The sequence below is a fragment of the Bombyx mori genome, chromosome 10, assembly GCF_030269925.1.
Source record: "Bombyx mori chromosome 10, ASM3026992v2".
In the NCBI taxonomy this organism is placed as follows: Eukaryota; Metazoa; Arthropoda; class Insecta; order Lepidoptera; family Bombycidae; genus Bombyx; species Bombyx mori.
In genome coordinates, this window is record NC_085116.1 from 5,121,262 (window position 1) to 5,143,508 (window position 22,247).

Sequence of the window (22,247 nt, forward strand, 5' to 3'; positions counted from 1 at the left end):
TCCCGCTAGACTGACTGCCTGTGCTAACTAATAAAAAAACCAAATCACGGTCACAGTAAATCATTCGTACATTTACTATAATCTACACGATTCAAGTCATAATGTGTTATTGCGATACGTAACACACAGCATTTGTTTTAACTTTATAACCGTAAAGAATTTTGTTTCGATTTCTTTGCTGATTCTAGTCTAACGTAATGAGCGTTTTTATTTCGTTGTGTAATTTAATACAGGGTCTTATTTCGGATACGAAACCTGAAACTAATTTGCAACAAACCATAATACAGTCAGTCGTATACATTTTGTTGGACGAAGCAACATGCTTTTGACGAAGCATGTTGCTGATAACTTTATTTCTGTAATCTGACGAAGCATGTTGCGGATAATAACATGTACTTTTAGGTTAGGAATATTGTGTTCTTTTTTTTTTTATAATAAATAAATGAGTTTTGTTGGATGTCTACTAATAACTCTTGCAAAAGGTTACATACATCTGCGGCCACAATAGAGATTATCGCGAAAATTTTGACCCCGAAAAATACGTTCAACAGCGAACTATATAATAGCCAACTGCATTATGCTTCTCGATCGCTTCCATCTCTGAAGAATCGTCGAGCTGTCAAGGGCGGCTCGTAGCTGACTAAAGCTTAAATTCAATGAAGCTAACTGGTGAACAAGTCCCTTAACTCACTATCGTCTTAATTTAAATATACTGTATACAGTCCACTAACCAACGAAACGACGGGTTAGTGGATTTATACAAAAAAAGCGAGAGCGATACTCTCATGAGGGCAGTACCCTAAAGTTCTTTTCATAACCCCCCTATTGGGAGCAAATGATCCGGAACCCAAGGAAAGCCGTATTATATATATTTTTATATAAAGACGCCAACGACCATTGTATCACCCGCCCATAAACACGGCCCACTGAGTTTCTCGCAGGATCTTCTCAGTGGGTCGCGTTTCCAATCCGGTGGTAGATTCTGCGAAGCACTACTCTTGCTAGGGCCACTGTTAGCAACACTCCGGTTTGAGCCCCGTGAGCTCACCTACACGTCAAGGAAAAGCTTGTAACTATGGGCTGTGAGCTCGTCCACCCATTTAAGCAATAAAAAAAAAGCTGAAATAGCCTCTCAAGGCTATCAGCATAAGTAGGAAAAAAAGGTATCACCCGTCCGCCTCTCCTCGCTGAGCCTTACTCGCCCACCTGTCCTGCTGAAGAAACCGAAAAGGCTTCTGGACCACCAGTGATGCCTCCTTCCAGATCACCTGATTGAGGGTGGTCACCATTATGAATATCAATTCTGTAATGTAGAGGAAAAGGTTTTCCCTCATCGAACAGACATAATATAGTTAGTTACCAATAATGGCACGGCAATAATGTTATATCTTTAGTTTTTGTTGAAATTTTAATTGAAAACAGAGTAATAAATCTGTTGAACCTGAAAATTTAACCGGAATATTGTTTTTAAATTTAGTTTGAGAAGTTCAATTTATAGTTCAGTTCAAAAAAATGGTAACACTCACTTTCGTTGATCTAAATTATTCTAAACACATTTATACAACTTAACATTCTGAATAAATATTCTAAACACAAAATGAATTTCACCAAAAAGCCAACGTACAGTTCCGTGCTGGTGAATTCCAATTAAATTTTCACTCGTTTAATTTCCATTGTAGCTGATTGTGACATCTGGTGTATTATTTATTAACTCTACTAAATCAATTTGACGTAAATAAACTTAATGCGTTAACTTAATGCTTCCTGACGAAGTACATTCAAGATGAAGGAACGCTCAGTAGGTTATTAATTTTTACTTTAAACTATTTTTGTTTCATTCATGAAAATGCATACGCGTCAAATACACAGTTAAGTCACGAACAAAAAATACCGTTAAAGATATGTGAATTTAAAATTAGTCAATTAAGATTATAAACGGAATAATTGTGCGAACTAGTTTATGAATCAACGTTATTCAAGGACATAATATATATGCTTTATATCATAAAATAAACATTTAAAAGAACAAAACTACTCTTTTTTTTTTTTCGAGACGAAATCTCAGGAAAATATGCATGTTACAGATTATTGTGATTTCCGCGATACGGAATTATAAATTTAGGAACTCTTTCATGGTTGGATGGCGTATTTATGATCTAGAACGGTTATGTAGTGCATCCCTGATTCTGTTTGTTAATCATCATTATCCTGCCTTTCTCGCAGTCACCTGGAGTCGGCACAACATGTTTTCTCCTTCCATACTCCTCTATCATATACCATTTCTTCACTCACTTCCCTCTTACACTGATACTCTCTCACGCAATCCATCCATTTCTTCTTAGTTCTACCTCTTCCTCTATAGCCTTCCACATTCATAGTTAACACTCTCTTACCAACCTCATTGTCATTTTAGCTCATTACATGTCCATACCATCCCAAACGCGCACTTCTCAGCTTCTCTGTCACAAGTGCCACTTTCAGACTTCCTCTAACATATTCATTCCGTATTCTATCCATTCTCGTTACTCCACACATCCATCGCAAAATTCGCATATCTGCTGCATGCAATCGCCTTAATATTTACTTATAATTTAAATTCCATTTGTTTGCTATTGATGTATTATCAAATGTGCTTCACACTCATACGCGGCAGGTTCGGGTCTGATGCGCATTGTATATATGTTAATATACATATTTACAAACGAACATTTTTTTTTGTTTATTTCATTCATCAATCTCCATTATTATTTCAAACAAAGTTAAATTTTAATTCCTTTTCCTGTGTTAATGCGATAAAATATTAATTAAGCAGTCACTGTCAGTGACCCTAATACATTTTAATATACTTACAAGGCTGTTTGAAATTGGTCTTAAAATGGTATTTTTAAGTAAGAACCGACAAGTTTACTGTTATTATATTTATTAATGTAGAATAATACACAGTACTCTCTATTTTGGCTTAATTCTGTGTCCCAAATAGTAAGAGTAGAGTGACCATAATTCGTATGCATATCGCTAAATCTTAAAAAAGTGGGGAGGTTAAATTCTCTATGATGGGTTTAGACTTCGTATATAGATTAACACTAGCCAGGTCCTAAGATAATCAGCCTACATAATAATACAGTAATATAACCGTAGAATTCCAAGAACACGACCGCCTATCGAATAAAAAGTTTAATAGACATTCTGATGACACACATTCTGACAGATATTCTGACATTCTGATTTAATAACAAAAAGAAATGTGCTTTATACAAAGATATCTGATCTGATGAAATTCTTTTTTTTTTTATTGCTAGATGGGTGGACGAGCTCACATCCCACCTGGTGTTAAGTGGTTACTGGAGCCCATAGACATTTACGACGTAAATGCGCTACCCATCTTGAGATATAAGTTCTAAGGTCTCAGTATAGTTACAACGGCTGCCCCACCCTTCAAACCGAAACGCATTACTGCTTCACGGCAGAAATAGACGGGTTGGTGGTACCTACCCGTGCGGACTCACAAGAGGTCCTACCACCAGTAATTCGTATTCGCTAAATCGCAAAATTCGAAAAACAAGAATCTTATGAACTACTTTCTTGAATTATTGTATCTTATTATATTTCGTCAACGACACGTGAATTCAAAGTAACACCCTGCAATAGACGGTTGCTAAATATATTAACCAATTAGAAGCACTGATCAGGAATGCGCATACTCTGTTAATTGGAACGGTAGGTCAGAAAAAAGCAGCTAACAGGAACTCGAGTAAATAGTTGTATTGAATATGCGTTTCTATAAGTTTAACGGAATTTCTTTAATGACAAAACTGCATTTCCCGAATAATGCGTTAACTTTTTTAACCAAAAAAGCTACTTGTAAGTATGTAAATACCCAAATGATCTTACTGATTATCAATCATCTTCATCATCTTACGTTACATGATATTCTCGTCTCTCTCTAGCCAAACGTAACTGTTTAAAGGATCTGACTTACCGGACTGATTCGGTGATGCAGTAGTTAGTGGCCCTAACCACGGAATAGATAATTATTTATCTATTCCGTGGCCCTAACTGTTGCGCCGATAGTCCTGGGTTCGATTCGCATATCGGGCAAACATTCGTGTGATGAATAGGTCTGTTTGCTTTACGTCTGGGTATTTAGTATCCATATATGTACGTAAGGATGTATGTCAGTCTCTGATAAAATAGGGAATCCTAATTTAGGGCCAGATGACCGTGCATCTTTTGTTCCCATTTATTTATTTATTTATAACATAAAAAAATCTGTGAGAGGTGACTTTCAATCATAAGCAAACAATACTAAAAATTACAACTCTACATTTTTTTAATATTTATTCTTTATTCAATACGTTTTTTTCGCTTCCAGTAACGGTATATTGAGACCGTACAGTAAAAACCATACGAACAGCATACAAAAAAATACAGATTTAAACATTTTACTAAATTACACTATTGTATATTGCAATTTATTAATGTGTGGGCGAAACTTAACAACGTGTTTTAGAACAAAGATTAATGAACAGAAGTAGAGACCAACCGTGCGATTCTCTAAAATTCAAACAAGAACTCGCATCTCACTACGAAATTCTCCATCACTTCGCATTCGCAATGGAATGACCTTGATTTGGCATTCTGTAAACACTAATCATAATTACCCTGCCTCGAGCGAAGTGAAGTGACAACGAAGTTTGTTTACAATACTACTAGGGATAGCCGTATACACGCAAATGTAAATCGAAGCTTACCGGTTTCAGTTTTTCTTTGTATTTAGAAGCATTCTGTAAGAAAATACTATGAATTTAAGCTTTGGTGTCTAAACCACATCTAATATATCTAAAAAGAAAATTAAAAGTCATATATTTATGAAATTAATTGTAATTTCTGGCTGTACGCTAAGTTCCTTTGCGTGCACTGGCGAATACCAGAATTAAAAAACAAAATTTTAATTGTTTTCAAAACAATTTCGAGCGGTCGGAAGTTTTTATTTTGCTTTTTCTAGATTTGTTGATACTTTGTGAGTGAATTTAACGTTAAATAAAAATTATGAGGTAAGTAAAAGTTAATTTGAGGCTATCAATGTTTCATCCATTCGTTTTTAATGTAAAATTTAAATATATTACCAACAGATTTAAAGAGCGTTCTTCTCATCCGACATTGTCGCAAATAGAGGCATTGATAAACGTTTTGGGTTAAAAGCTAGCGAAACAAAAGGATTAATCGAATCTCAACATGTTCAATAAGAGAACAAGGATATTAAAAAAATATAGGAACTAAATTCTCTTGTCAGTTAAGATCCATTCCCGGTGAGATATTTAGGACATGTTAACATATATTTATGTATGATATATCTATCTACTACGTTTTTATTGATGTTCTATTTTAACAGGGCATGAAGGTAATTTATTTGTATCTCAAATTCACCAACAAAAAAATTATATTGAATTAAATAAATCAAATCATTCACAATTTAGGTATTGCAAGTTAGATTGATGTTGTTGGAATGTATTTATTGATGCAGAGGTGACTGTATCTATGGTAAAGGGTGTGCATACTGGTACAGGGGTGGCAGGCAGTGCCAGAGTATTGACTAAACTGACATTATGTTGGCTAAAGGCTGCATACTCAATTTAAAATAAAGAACAAAATTTAGGCATAACCTATATTATTATATTTAAGGAACTACAACAGATTGAAAATACTAATCCACATCATCAGAATATTGTAAGGAGAATTTATAGCCAACTCGGAAAATGTATCAGTATTGGAACAATCGCAAACATACAGGTATGTATGTTATGCCTAATTATCTGAAATAAATACCTAAACAAAACTTGCATTTTAAAAATTAATATTTATTGCCTTTTTAGCATTGCATCAAGAATCACCTATTTTGCAGTCATCATCCTCTAACTAAATGCAAGTAACTTCTACTTATTGTGATGCTACTACTAGTAGCTCCAGCCACAGTAGGTCTCACATGTTAGTCAAGAGATTGGGTTGATATGTGTTTATTCAGGTCAAAGTACCTATTCATTGAACCACCATATTAGGGACATTGATTTGTGTATAATGCTGTTACTTGTAAATAAAAACATTTTGTTGCATGTATTGTAAACATTGTATTTTACCTAACCTTGTTTTTAAATAAATTTTTTATTTTTTTCAGCACCTCAACACCTGACCTGCTATTTCACCACTTTTACAATGAAAAGCAGAGTGTACTCAAATTACTGAGAGAATTTTGTGGATAGAGGAACTGCAGGTGAAGATTCAGGGTGTTCATATGTGTGTCGTCCAAAGCATTTTTGAACACAGTACCATATATAACTTAATGAAACTTACAACCATGGGGGAATGAATAGTCGACAATCTGCAAGAAGGATGAACTGTTGGTGGAATTAGCACATGCAGCGCTAGCAATTTTAAACCTGTATTTCCACATAAGTTACTGATGCAAACAAATTTCAAAATTATTGTATATAACTATTGAATAAAACTATAATAAAACTATTTTTATAAATCATTCATTTATATTTGAAGTTACTTCACACTATAAGTTAGCTAATTAGTAAAATTTAACAAAGTAATTCAACATGACCACCATAATGTACATATAATCTCATCATCTGAAATCATGGGAACGGGCAGCTCTGCACAATTGCAAATGTTGTGCAAAACACAACACGCAACAACTATTTTTGCTATCTTATCAGGGTGGTAAATTGGCACCCTATAGATCAGCAAACACCTGAATCTACTCTTTAACATACCTATTGTTCTTTACACTGAGTTACGGGCAGTGGAATGAAGGCGGTGCTACAAAGCATCAGGAGTATCTTCCTCCATATTAGCAATAGCTAGCTATTATTAGCAGGTATTAGCTAGCATAGCATAGCGTTATCGCCTATTTCTGCCGTGAAGCAGTAATGTGTTTCGGTTTGAAGGGTGGGACAGCTGTTGTAACTATACTGAGACCTTAGAATTTATATCTCAAGGTGGGTGGCGCATTTATGTTGTAGATGTCTATGGGCTTCAGTAACCATTTAACACCAGGTGGGCTGGGAGCTCGTCCACCGATCTAAGCAATGAAAAAAAAAATAGCAAAAGGTGTCATAAGGTTGGAACGTTGACAATATACAGAAAGCCCGAAAAGATGTTAAATAATTATAATGGTCATTACTTGCTGTCATTGACTAATCTAGTAGATTTTATTTTGTTTTGATTATAACTGAATAAAGTTTATTTAAGATAAATACTATATTTCACAATAACTTATAGCAATATACACAATTACAATTTAACTGAAATGAATACAATCTGAATACATAGGTTCTTAATACACATTTCGTTTATGGATTACATATCAGAATTTCGAAAAATATTAATAGCTTTACAAATTGTACATTTCTTGCATGATATTCTTTGCGACAGTAAAACCATTTTTTATTGGTAGCAGATCTTTTTAAGGCCACCAACTTCCCATCAATACACCCAATAACCCAAAGGATTCTAAATTTTTCATAAAAACTGCAATATTTAGCATTACATTAATATTGGTAATTTTTTATGAAGAAAAGATTTTTTTATTTAGCTTAAACCTCTCCTCCTCCTCCTTGCATGGGTTTCCTCATTACTGAGGGTCGTGGTCATGGCCTTGAAACAGTTTGTTTTTTATAGTGCACCGCCATCTGTTCCTATTTAGCTTAAACCACCTTCTTCTTTTTTCTTTGCTTTTCCTTCAACTTTTGCCATTCTTGAGCATTCTGTGGGAATCTTAAATATTTATATATAGTTGCTGGGTTGTTCAGAGCCTCCAGAACCTCAGATATACACTGGGATGTCTGGGACAAATGTGTTCTTATATTTTCTTTTATGATTTTTTTGGTAACTTCAATTGGCCAAAAATAACAAGGTGCACAATAACTGAAACTAAGAAATAATCATTAAACAATACACATAGTTATTAGAGAATCTAATTTGTATTCTTTCAAGATATTTTTGGTAGATTAGTTTAGTGGTATAGTTTTACAATAATGGGAGAGTTGGATATAAACAAATGGGCAAACTTTAATAATATGTTATAAAGTACCTATTTTGTACATAAAGACACAATCTTACTACGTGGAATACCTACCTTTAGAAGAGTTGAAAGTCCTTTTCAATGGCTTTTAGTGGTCTTCATCAAAGGGTGTAATTCACACCCTAACTGGTTCATATGATCCTTCGACAATCTATACACTTTCTTTATACTTTTACATGGTCGTCATCTCAAGTTAAAAGTGATAAATTGTGAATTTCGTAGGCTTGTCGACGCATTTCACGCTGATCCGTAGCGTCAGCCTCTTTCAACAATGTTTTCAATAAAAACATACGCTCCACAAAATATCGATGAAGAATAAAGTTATTTTAAAGTGCAATTTTGTTAATTAATAGTATTTTTTTAATAATTAACAGCGGTTTATAACGTTTTCGTATATTCTCACTCACAACAAACACGTAAAACACTAACTTTTGATTTGACAAATAAAATGATTTTGCGATGCGAAGTTCTTGCCGAAATTCGACGTGATTTACACTACAGAATGCCGTTTCAAACGTCAACTCATACATTTTAGTAAAAAAAACTCACGCTTGCTAGTTCAATTCACCCGCGAGGGGCGCTAGTGTAGATTCGGCACTACAATGAAATTTACAGAATGCCAATTTGAAAACTCACACCAAATTCACGTGCGAGTTTGTTAAACAACGCTTACAGAATCGCACGAGTCATGATTGATTTCTCTTAATGTGTATTAGGAACATTATGTACATACATATGCTAGTTAAAAAAATATCGTATGTCCTTTAAAATTACTAAGAACAGCAGTCGGCGTATTAAATATAAGCTTTGTTCCCATACGACAAAAATTTATCTTTAATTTTCCATATGTGCAATATTATAATAATTCTTAGAAATTATAAAAATGTAGTGATTAATAAGAAACTTTTGATTTCATTTCAATATAAAATCAAAATCAGTTTATCCAGTTAATGTAAACTATTTAGTATGTAAATTTCTTATCTATTCTATGCACAGCTAAGTTTTATTTATTTAACTTACTAATAACTTAGCACGAGGAACAACGCAGCATGTACTGTAATCTTTGAACCTTTAATTGTGATTATAGTTTCACGCCGGTCACCGTCCTCGTCGAATCCGTCGCTTGCGACGAAGGGCTCGACGAGTGAATAAGTCCATAGACACGGCCTACTAAGTTTCTCGCCGGATCTTCTCATTGGGTCGCGTTTCCGATCCGGTGGTAGATTCTGCGAAGCACTGCTCTTGCTAAGGCCAGTGCTAGCAACACTCCCGGTTAGAGCCCCGTGAGCTCACCTACACGTCAAGGAGAAGCTGAAATAGCCTCTCAAGGCTTTCAGCATATGTAGGAAAAAGAATAGTTTCACAAATAAATACCTATATAAAAAAAACAATCAAATCCCACGAATAATATCCTAAATCCCACAAAGTGAACAAACATATCACATCGCCTACATTATCAATAAAAATATTACGAAAATGTAAGAAATCTCATGTCGACCGAATTTCGTAAAACGACAAAAACGAGAACACGATTTGGCATCGTTCTTACAATTTGCAATGCACCACAAATCTAATTCACCGTTACGTATATGATTTATGCACCGTACAGATCATTTTGGACTACACCTAATTAATGTTACCAATTCGCACATGACATAATCGACCCGTGTCAAAATTACACATTACAGTATCGTAATAAAATCTTCGCTTTCGCTTTAAAATCATAAACCATTCGTATCTCGGTGTCATAGGCAGAGTAATTACAATTTATGGAAAATGTACTTAAAATGCGTCCGAAGCACGTAAAACTGCATTACAATACAATGCCTAAGACGATTTCGTTACGTCACTAAGCACCACACAAACCGTGCAGTGTGGGAATATTGTTTTTACGAGTCTTAAGGAATACAATAAACCCGGAGGTCACCATGGGTTTTATTTTCTTTTAAGTCCGTCTTGGTGCGGCTGAGAGAGTGACTTTGCGTGTTACGGTATGCCTGATAATGCGTATTCAGTTTTAAAACGATGTTGCTGTCAGCGCTACAAGCTTACTTGCGATGGACAATTTTAAACTTTCTCTGAGAGACTAGAATCAGTGGCAGGCAATGGTCAGATTTCCCGTCCTCGTCGTGTCGCTTCATTGAGCTTATAACGCTATTAGGTAAACGCAACATAACAAATATCAGGTCTAAGCCGCGGGCTAATTCAATCCTATCGCTCACTTTCTGTGGATTATAATATCCTGTATCATTAATGTTCGCTTGGACTAGTAAAAACATTGAATTGGAAATGCATTCAGATAAGTTTTGTAAATGAACATGTGAGTTTTAGTTTGACTGTAATAATTTCATGGTCTACCACATGTTATGTGAATATAGGAGACCATAGATACTACAATGTGAATACATTGAAATCTCTATATCGCCTCTACCTCAGTATTCGGATCGGAACGTGCGCTTAGCCGTGAAATGGCCAGATATCTAATGTTTAATTGAACCCATTGAAACATCCCACAACCAATGCTCAAGATAGAAGCAAAGAAAAAACGCTCTTAAGAACGTTACATAATAACGCTAATGAAAACAAGACGTATTAGGCTTTTATGAATTTATTTGTATTAAAAAAATAAAAATAGAAAGTGATGAGCTAGTTCCGTTTCATGTCACGGAAATAATCGGCTAAATCGTAATCGATTGTCTAATGTCGGATCGCGCGTTTCTTTCTTCTACACGTCCGTTCAGTGACGGGGCTAGGTCAAGAACTGTTCGGTGACCATGGCATCGAAACTTCGTACTCTCGTCTGCCCGTCATCGGACCTGAATTGACAGCTTAATTGTTTGAACGCGATATCAAATAGACTGTAGCCGAGGTTAATATCAAACGTAATAATCGAAAACTGTTTTTATTTATTTACTATCTGACCCGGCTGACTTCGTAGTGCTTCAATCGATAAATAAAATACCTAAGCTTTTGTATAAAATTAAAACAAACAAAAGGAATTTGTCCGACGGGGAACACATCAAAAGAAAAACAAAATTGTTATTTTAATTTAGTTCCGAGCATTTTCATATATAACTACCTTTTAAACCTTCTCTGGACTTCCACAAATAATTCAAGACCAAAATTAGTCAAATCGGTCCAGCCTTTCTCGAGTTTTAGCGAGACTAACGAACAGCAATTCATTTATATATATATAGATTCATAAGCATTAGCGAAAATTTCGAAATCATCTCGTTTAATTGTGATACAAAAATTAAATCAATCGAAAATAATACATTCCAATTAAAACGACGATTTCGAACTATAAACGCGAACGGCCTGAATTATGTCAATTACCATTACGGTTTGATTTACTGCGATTTATAAAATTTTCATACCATTAAATGACTAAGGATCGTTTTTTTTTAACATTTCCAAATCGGGAATACGCTATACCACGCCTACGATAAAAAATCATTCGCGTCAACTACACATGTTTCGTAATTCAATCGATTTGACGTATAAAAGGCAACACATAAATTCTATTCAGAAATGTAATTCGGTATTTATTGGTTCAAACTATTATATACTTATTATCGAGAACAGCTGGTGCGTTGGAATTCTTTATTACCATCATTGACAAGGTAAGCATCTAGCATTTTTTAAGTATACCAATATTTTATGTATCCGATCATTAAAAAGAACATTTACTTAAATACATTGAAATATGCTATAGAACAGGATAACATCACTACCACCATCATTCTTTAAAAAAAAAATCAACCAGTATACCTCTGAGAAGATTATCAGAATAGCAAATTAAAAGTAATAAAAATGTGTAGAAGACTTTTTTTTATTTATTGCTTAGATGGATGGGCTCACAGCCCACCTGGTGTTAAGTGGTTACTGGAGCCCATAGACATCTACGATGTAAATGCGCCACCCACCTCGAGATATAAGTTCTAAGGTCTCAAGTAAAGTTACGATACCAACTATATCTAATATGTTTTAATGTATACATGATACCATACCATCTCTAGTTTAAATGAAATATAATTTTAGGTCACGACGCCGATCGTGAAACTTACGTTAATAAAATTAATGACTCCAAAAGCGAAAATTCGACGAACTATACCCGACGTATCAAATCGTCTTCTCGCATTAAAACTGTATAATCTCAAAACTTACTAATTTTGCAGGAGAGTGTATTAAAGGTTTAACATAATGTAATATTTTTAAAATTAATCATCTATGCAACATTCATTTTTTTTTTCCAGTTAACATTATCTGTCTTTTAAAGTAAGATAAAATTAAGTATTAATTTTGTTAATAGTAGTCAAAATATTATTATGGATAAACTAAAAAAAAAACTAAAACTAAGCTACGCTCTTTTGACAGTAGGTATTTATGAGAAAAATACTGGTGATACCAAATGATTCTGCATATTAACTCAATTTCGAATATTTTTTGAAATTGTACACTTTTAATGCGAAAAGACGAAATATCACAGATATACATTTACATATATATGTATATATACATACATACACATATATGTAAATGTATTTCAAATTTACCGTAGCTTCTTTTTTACGATTCTTCGTCAGCAATCCGACTTGTCCGACACCGTCTCGATTATTAACACTTTCACTCTGATTTTATGTAACGTCATTGTAACTGGTCCACAAGCTGATCAAGCGTTATTAAGGAACTGATGTCTCATTAATTTATCGCGGCCATTTAATTAATAGAACTGGACTATTGATGTTTTTTTTTTTGGTATTTGACTATTGACACCTTTAGAATAAACTTACAAGAGATTTATTGTTATGTTGCTGTGTTGTAAAAATGTACCTTTATAACAAATGAATTTTCTAAATAAAAAAAAACCTTTATTACCTTGTGTTAAATTCATATGTCAATAATTATATAGAATTTAAAAAATTATCCGCTAACATTTTTAATATAATGGAGTACTAAAAGCCTTTAATAAGCTAGTATTCAGCTTCAAGCAGCAACTATTCTCCATCGTTCAGGGTCGCATTCCCACTTTTTTTTATTTTTTTTTATTTATTGCTTAGATGGGTGGACGAGCTTATAGCCCACCTGGTGTTAAGTGGTTACTGGAGCCCATAGACATCTAAAGCATTAATACTGCCACTCACCTTGAGATATAAGTTCTAAGGTCTCTGTATAGTTACAACGGCTGCCCCACCCTTCAAACCGAAACGCATTACTGCTTCACGGCAGAAATAGGCGGGTTGGTGGTACCTAACCGCGCAGACGCACAAGAGATCCTACCACCAGTACGGATTCACGGCAGAAATAGGCGGGTTGGTGGTACCTACCCGCGCGGACTCACAAGAGGTCCTACGACCAGTAAGAATAATAAAGATAATAAGGATCTCTAACTACTAGAACAACGATGGAATCAAGTATGATGAGTTCAAGACCCCCAGGGTCCGTCAACGTTGTCTTGGGGGTGGCGGCATTCAGTTTGTCATGTATATAAGCTCCAACAATCACTTAATACCAGGTAGGCCGTGAGATCGTTTACCTTTTTTTTATTGCATAGATAGGTGGACGAGCTCACAGCCCACCTGGTGTTAAGTGGTTACCGGAGCCCACAGACATCTAAAGCATTAATACTGCCACCCACCTTGAGATATGAGTTCTAAGGTATCAGTATAGTTACAACGGCTGCCCCACATAATAATTTAATTAAAACAATAATAAAAATAAGACCACTCTATACATATTTATAAACATTAACAAAAGCAAAACATTAACTGTCCCCTTCACACTAATAAGCTAGACCGCGTGAGAGAGAGATGGGCAGACTTTTCGTGATGCTCATGCAGTGCGACTTCACGCCGCGCGCTTATTCACAAACACCAGCGCAACGTGTGAATGTGTTGAACGCGAGCTACATAGTAGGCGTAGTGGGGGTGTCAGGCTATTTTCGTTACGTTTCGTTACGTTATTTCTTGATTCAGTCGCCGCGCTCAAGTCCCGCGATAGAAGCTATGCAATAGCTTAAAAACTACCTAATCATTTTGATCACAATACAAAACTCATGTTCAAAACACATACAGTTATAGTAGAAAATGATCTTTAATAACTTTAATGAAATCAACTTTTACTTTATACAATATTCATAGTTGTTCATATAACAAATAAAAATAGAAGCAAAAGTATCGTTGAAAATTCTTGCAGAACTGAAATTTACGAAATTTTATGTAACAAACACAAATTACTGAAGCATTAAAACTGTTTCATAAAACAACAAAGTGGAACATTTTGTCAACTGAAAAACCGTGATTGTCGTTTTCAAAGAGATCTTTTATTTAATTTTACGAATAGTTTTTTATTTCTTGTTTATTTCAAATTCATTATGAGTTACTGAATCACTCAATGCTAAATATTATCTAACGCACTAATTTTGGTCAACTTTTTCATGCAATAGATACATTTTCGATTTCTTATGAAATTATCTAAAAGAGGCTTAGGTCGATCATCACAGTCGCAATATTGCTTTACTGTATTCCATTTACTTAATAACCAAATAATAAGCTTTATGAAAACAATTTGATTAATCTTCTTTTTGACTCTCAACTATTCCCGTCACAACAACTTTTTTATCTTACGACACTTCTAGATTTGTATCTTTGAACATTCATCATCCGTATAGTATGATTTTTGTTTCTATGAAAGGGGTAATCTCTTTACATACCGGTCAGATTTAGAATTCGGTAATGTTTTTTAAGATTTATCATCTCCACAAGTGTTCGTAGGTAATACACATCGAGATGCAGCTACAGTATAAGATCTGCCTTAAAGCGTAATTTTTTAAATTTGCGTAGCGCTAAACAGTAGACTATAACCAATGACTAGCACGGAGAGAAAAAAAAGGTAAAGAAAAAAAATGTGATATGAGAACAAATACAGGGATGTATTTGGTTCACTGTATTTTATTAATTCAACTTTTCGGCATTTTCATCGCCTTTACTAAGATTTCCTTAAAAATTCAATTACTGAAGCATTTCATTAATATATTTTTATAAATAACTTTAGTTCAAATCATTATTAACCTGATTTAATAGATAGCTATTGTGTTTTTATAATAAGCAATCCACTTAAGGTCGAATCGACCACTAAGTAAGAAGTTAATTAACTTGTCTATAACATTGAAAACCACTGCCTCTCTAAGTGATTCACGTTCAAGACGAAAGTGCTTAATTAACTGGTCTAGTGACTCTTTATTTTCCATTTAAGGGACACACAACTGGAACCTGCCAAGATTCAAAGACGTTTAAGAACAACTCTTTTTGCCAATAAATAGTACTAGATTATGACCGAGCTTCACTCAGTTTTTTTTTTGATAACGCCATCTTGTTGTGTCTCTAAAGCGGTTAGTTGCCCTCAATAGTATTATTATTTGCCAATAGATGTCGGGAAGAGTTGATTATTGAAAATACGAATAAAACAACATTTTCTGAAAATAAATCGTAGCTAGATCGATTTATCGCCCCCAAAATCCCCTGTGTACTAAAGTTTATGAAAATCGTTGGAGCCGTTTCCGAGATTCAAATTATGTATATATTAATATACAATAATTATTCGTTTAAAGGTATAAGATTTCAATCGTTAGCTTTCATAATTTTGTATACAGACCTTCCTGCGGACACACGTGCTTACTTGATTGCATAAAGAGGAATAAATAAAAAAAAAACCTGTTATTGACAAGCAACTGGTTCAAGAACGTGTGCGTTCTTGGCTACTTTTACTTTCGCCAAACTGGTGCAGTCGAGTGCGTTGACTGGTGGTGCAACGGGTTCGCACTGGACCACTGGTAGCAAGGTTGAGAAATATCGCTAAACTGGTCTTACGTATTTGCCGTGATACACTATGAGAAATACAAATGAATGCACCGCATTCTGTTCACATCGATCTTTGAACACAAGTCTATAGCTTACAACACAATGATTTATATCTATCGGATCTAATTTATTTATTTTTTGGTTTCAGGTAATCGACGCTTCCAGCATACCAAACCGCTAAGTCCAATGACAAACTGAAACTGATTGTAATCACTACATTTATAAAATAATTGTTTATAAGGCCACAGTAACGATTACACATAATAATGGTAGACCGCGTTAATATAATTATGTGTATGATTACGAAACCAACTATCCAATTCCGGTGCGGGTGCAGACGCAAGGGGAAACCGCAAAAACTCGGAATTGTAATATTATAAGCAAACGAACACAAATTCTATTATAATTTCCGGGCCATAAGGTGCACCTTGTTGTAAACAAGGGCGCACGAAATACGTGGTGGTGACTTGTTTCACGACGATTACATTCCATACGTAACTTGTACAAACGAATTTAGCAACTCGACCTCAGGTATTAAAGTTAAAAATAATTACGACACGTTACGCTATTGAAACCTTTCGTTGTATGACAATTTTAAAAGCGGATCTAATCGATTTCTGATCGCAAACAAACCGAGAGAAGGATGTCGACAACGCCCTTGTCGCAGAATTGATCGGCACCTCGATATTTTATTATTATCTATTCAAAGAGTCGACTGCATTTTGTCACTAGTCGCTTTGAACGACAATAGAAGCATTATATTATTGCTGCAATAACCGACCTTCTAATAAAAAGTGACAGTATGAAATTCACAAATCGTGTTTAGCTGTCCGATTCTTATAGATATTCGAACATGTTCACAGACACGATTATAATAAGCTCATTGTCACTAATAATTTGCTGACTAAAAACAAAACGCAAACAATTTATTTGTCTGTACAAAACATATGAATTTAAAAAGGATTTCAATTGATTACGAATATATATTTAACGTGGCCAATTTTCAACAATATAGCGGAACCAATACCGATTTATTGAACACGGATAAGAATCAATTAAATGGAAAACCGGAGGCTGACTGATAATTGTAATGATTCATTATGGAAACGGAACATAGCATAGTTCGATAAACGTGATCGCGGCCCACAGTTTTAAATTAACGTTAAACTCGAATGCTACATTGTACGACCTGATCATTTAAATAGCCTTTGTCTATAAAATATGTCGCGTTGCACAAAATCTTAAGCTTAATTTGTGTCAATTTATTTATGTTATCTCTAGTTAGCACGGTTATCTATATCGTGGATGTTGGTCACGTTATTTTATAGTAAACGAAACGACGGTAGGTATTAGCCGTTCATTTTTTGTCACGAAATTGCAAATTATCGGTTCGTTAAGGTCCTTGCAAGATACATATTATGTTATCTTGAAGCCCTTTGAATTTATTGAAGTGAAACTTCTTTATCGACGTAGGATGGAAAAACGTATGTAACGTTTTTCGGTTACGCGCCATCTTAATTTATTCCGTTACGCGCCATGTTTATTTTATTTCTATTTAGTTTGTTATCAACAGATGTCGCAAATTCAACAATTCCTAAATCGCGGTGACGATTTGTTACACAGCTGATAAACGTTCTCGTATTTCTCTTGCTAAATCATACCTACCTGGCGTCGGGATACCGTGATCATGCAGGTGGTTCCCCTGGGGTGCGGCTGCTCCATTGCATTGCGGAGTGGTTGACCCTTGCGATTATTTTTATATTTTATAAGTTTCACTTCTACCGTATGTGACTTGCACTTTTTTTTTCATTGTTTCAATTTAAACAGCTTTTTGAGGTGAATTTCAAATTATGATTATTATTATTATTATTATTGTTAATATCTCGAATGACACAATCGTAATTTACGTTCAAAAGGGCAGGGTAGCGTTGTTCCAAATCAGTGCAACTGAGACTTCGATCTTGTTTCAAGTCGGGTACTATAGGTACTGCGATAATTATAGTTCAAGCATTTATGTGAACGTGTTAACGGCTTCCCTAAACGTAAAACATCAGAAGTAAATTCGAATTAAAAAAAATTACTGATTGAAAGTTGGTGAGCCAAAGTAACGCGTCGAGGTGGACTAGCGAATACACAATTTAACTAAATCAGAGCAGTTTAACTAAATCTTGTGTTAATCACAAAAAGGTGATATCATTTTTTTTTCCTACCTATGCTGACAGCCTTGAGAGGCTATATCAGCGTTACCGAACGAGGATGAAATCAACTAACTCTTCGAGAAATCAAAAGGAGTTGCAGTTCTAATAATAATAATAACTGGGAATAAATGACGCATGGTCATCCAGCCCCAATTAGAATTCCCTGTCTTATGAGGTATGTCTATGTCTTATGTTACCAGAGATTAACAGACATGCTTATATAAGTACGTTTAAATACATACATTTACTGGTGCTAGGACCGAGTCCGTGCGGGTAGGTACCTCCTTCCCGCCTATTTCTGCCGTGAAGCAGTAATGCGTTTCGGTTTGAAGGGTGGGGCAGCCGTTGTAACTATACTTGAGACCTTAGAACTTATATCTCAAGGTGGGTGGCGCATTTACGTTGTAGATGTCTACGGGCCCCAGTAACCACTTAACACCAGGTGGGCTGTGAGCTCGTCGACACATCTAATCAATAAAAAATAAAAAAACATATATAGATAATAAACACCCAGACCTGTTCATCACATGAATGTTTGCCCGATGTGGGAATCGAACCCGCGTACCTCAGCGCAACAATCAGGGCCGCTAACTACTGCACCACCGAGTCAACCAATTCAATTTATATATTAAATTACATGGGAACGCGTTAAGTCGCCAAAATTAATCGCATCCATTGTTAGGATTATGTGAACTCGTATGAACAATGATACCAGTCCAACAAGAACACTAGCTTTCTATTCGCTATGAAAAAATAACTATAATTTGCAAAGTGAAAATAAAACAACATAATGACCACAACGTCAATTACTTGTATACGCCTCATTGAACAGTAAATTGTAGTTATTGAAAGCGACTTTTTTCCGTATATACCTACTAGTTTGGATAATAAAACGTTCAGCGCGGATTGGTTATTGGATTGGTGATCACTGATGCTTATTATGTGTATACTAGTTTGGATAGTATAACGTTCAGCGCGGATTGATGATTGGATTGGTGATCACTGTTTATTATTATGAGTATGATCGAGACGGATTATGTTTAGATTTCGGTAGGCAGCGGTTTGGCTCTGCCCCTGGCATTGCTGAAGTCCATGGGCGACGGTAACCACTCACCATCAGGTGGGCCGTATGCTTGTCTGCTTACAGGGGCAATAAAAAAAACATTCTTTGAGTTCATTAATATCGCCTCATCATTCGGATCCTTAATGATCTTACCAACTGAAAGACATTAATACATTGTTAAATATATTTAGTATCTGGTTGTTGTTGTCTTGAAGGCCATGTTTTTGTCTCGTATGTGTTCTCTTTACCACAAGAGAGTTATAAGTTGCTATACAGAGTGCTACAATATTTAAACAGATGATAAGCTTAAAACACAGCAAAGTTCAAAACAGGATAGGTCTATATAAAAAAAAAACAGCTGGCTACATTCCATAATTAATATATATATGTATGTATGTAATAATAAATATTATGTATTTTATATATACACATATGTTTAAGTAATATCACCTTCACACTACAACTACCAAGCTTCATCTCTGCGCTCCCCTAAGGTAGACTGTTAGAGAATGCCTATGGCATTAAGGCCGCCTTTATACTTTCTAGTATATGAAGTTATAAATAAATAAATAAATAAATAAAAATAATTACTATCCCATCGTTCGTTTTTTGTTAAATTAAATTTAAGCAGTTTTTTTTTTCAAACCGTTACATAATTAGTTATTTGTATCGTTCAAACTTGTGTGAAATTAATTGATGACAGTGCCTATATGATGATGCCTCAAAAGTGTGTATGTAACAAATTCCATGCTCCGCGATTTTATTGAGTGGTTTAAATATATCAATAATTGTAGTTAAAGTTATTACTAACGGATGTAACTAAATCGAAAATAAATCTCGAAAATCAATCGATTCGACTAATAAAAAACCGTAATTGATGGTTTAAATATTGATATAAACAGCTTAAAGACCCAGTAAATATTTCGTAAGAATTATCAAAACAATCTAAGGGTTTTATCTCCAGATTAATGAATGCACTAAACGTGCGAAATAAATTAGTTGTCATAAATGAGCATCACTAATAATTAACTTATCACTTTTTTAACACGCAATAAATTTATTCCGTAGTCTGTTAGTTAGTTAGTTAGTTATTAAAAAGGTTCCTAATAAAAGCGAAATAAACATTTAATAAAGCTATTTACAATCAGTAACGTCTAATAAATAACAAAAATTAATTACTTTAATCGTTTCAAAAAGTTTGAAACTAATTATGCAGCAGCATCAGTCAATTGTGACAGCACGTAATATATTAAACAAATGTCATAAAGGAAATCGTAAATTAAAACTTTTGAATTTTACGCGTAACTCGATTTAATCACAGCCAGTCTAATCGATATTAATTTAATAACTCGATCACTGGGCAGTTCATTTGTCTATACATCATACATACATACATAAATATATTCATATGTCTATGTCACTGGTGGTAGGACCTGTTGTGAGTCCGCACGGGTAGGTACCACCGCCCCGCCTATTTCTGCCGTGAAGCAGTAATGCGTTTCGGTTTGAAGGGTGGGGCAGCCGTTGTAACTATACTTGAGACCTTAGAACTTATATCTCAAGGTGTGTGGCGCATTTACGTTGTAGATGTCTATGGGCTCCAGTAACCACTTAACACCAGGTGGGCTGTGAGCTCGTCCACACATCGAAGCAATAAAAAAAATTAAAAAAAGTCTAAGCTCAAACGGGCAGATGACATAGAAATATCCTTGTATCATAAAACTAACAATTTGATTTAGCAGCAAATTAAATTACCTAAGCTTATATAACGTTATATTTCATAAATCAATTTAAAATTTTCGTGTTTTTCTAATCGATGACAGCTTCGAGTTTATAATTGGGTCTGTGGAACCGTTACTTCTAAACTTGTTTTTTTTTTCTTTTTTTTGTTTATTATGTTCCGCTGTATTGATAAGTAGAACATGAAGAACCTGTGCTTTTGGAACACTTAACATGCTAACAGTCATCATTGCTCATTGATTATTTACAGTTTTAGGCACCCAGTGAGTTTCTCGTCGGATCTTCTTGGTGGGTCGCGTTTCCGATCCGGTGGCAAAATCAGCGAAGCATTCCTCTTTCTAGGTCAAACGTTAGCAAACTCTTTCAGGCTGAGCCCCATGAGCTTGCTCACTTTTCAAGGTCAAGTCAGAATAGCATCTCAAGGCTACTGACAGATAGTCAAAAAAAGAAACATGAGATCAAACCATCAACCTTGAACCAAAGCTTGGCAGAAAAATCAAAATGGTGTTATCTAACCGCTTTGTTGCACAATATTCCTTACGATAAAATTTAAAATCAACAATGGTAAAATTAATGCCTTTATCTCTGTACCTCGGAATCGCTCTGGGCAAATACATATTATATACACATCATTCAACTATAAAGTAATCATTTTATGATGTTTCTGATGTATACATATTCTGATAAATGCGTCTTACTGTTAGCAGATAATGTAGCCAGTAACTAGATGAATAATTAATCATATTAATGTTTAATTTCCGCGTGGCCAAAGTGCCCTGTGACTGAATGAATGAATATATTTTTGATAGCTAACATTCGTGTACGTGTCGATTACATTCGCATGAGTTTCGTAACGTTTGGAAAAATAAATAAATTTAAAAAAATCGATTAGTGCCAGAAAAATTTCAGATAAAAATTTACATCTCATTACTATTCACATTTTCGATTAAACGTCCAATTCAGATATTAATTAATTATGTACAGGATTATTATTATTATTAGTGCGCACCGCGGGAAGTCGATGATGATGATGATGATGATGATGTACGGGAATGAAACAAAACACACTTAGACAGGCATAACGCATTATTTTTAGTTGTTTAGTTGGGAATAGGATTTTAATGTGCTGTTGAATTTTTGTCTTCGTTTAAGGTGTATGTAAGTCTTAATTATCTATAAGTGTGGTCTATAAGGTATAAGTCTCAAAACCCTCATTCTGGTGCGGACTAACATAAACCCTATCAATAATAAGGCAGATTTAGAGATTCTTGTTAATTTAGTGCACTGACGCACATGATAGA

General features: G+C 34.6%; 1 protein-coding gene and 3 long non-coding RNA genes across 5 annotated transcripts in view; 2 read left to right on the forward strand and 2 right to left on the reverse strand.

The window, feature by feature from the left end:
• Positions 1-22,247, reverse strand: part of LOC134199486 (uncharacterized) — a 69,691-nt gene that overhangs the window by 15,100 nt on the left and 32,344 nt on the right. The gene's annotated exons all lie outside the window — the stretch shown is intronic.
• The window catches only part of Lac2 (laccase 2), a 64,038-nt gene that overhangs the window by 5,242 nt on the left and 36,549 nt on the right, over positions 1-22,247 (forward strand).
• On the forward strand, positions 4,562-6,526 carry LOC119628990 (uncharacterized). Of its 2 annotated transcripts, none has more exons than XR_009973989.1 (4): positions 4,562-5,054; positions 5,133-5,309; positions 5,683-5,790; positions 5,874-6,526. It is a non-coding gene; the product is annotated as an uncharacterized LOC119628990 (long non-coding RNA). The 2 variants fall into 2 exon arrangements; XR_005245089.1 differs by having other exon boundaries at positions 6,173-6,526.
• LOC119628991 (uncharacterized) lies at positions 6,517-8,770 on the reverse strand. Its single transcript, XR_005245090.2, has 2 exons — positions 8,141-8,770; positions 6,517-7,935 (listed from the first exon to the last, which is right to left on the reverse strand). It is a non-coding gene; the product is annotated as an uncharacterized LOC119628991 (long non-coding RNA).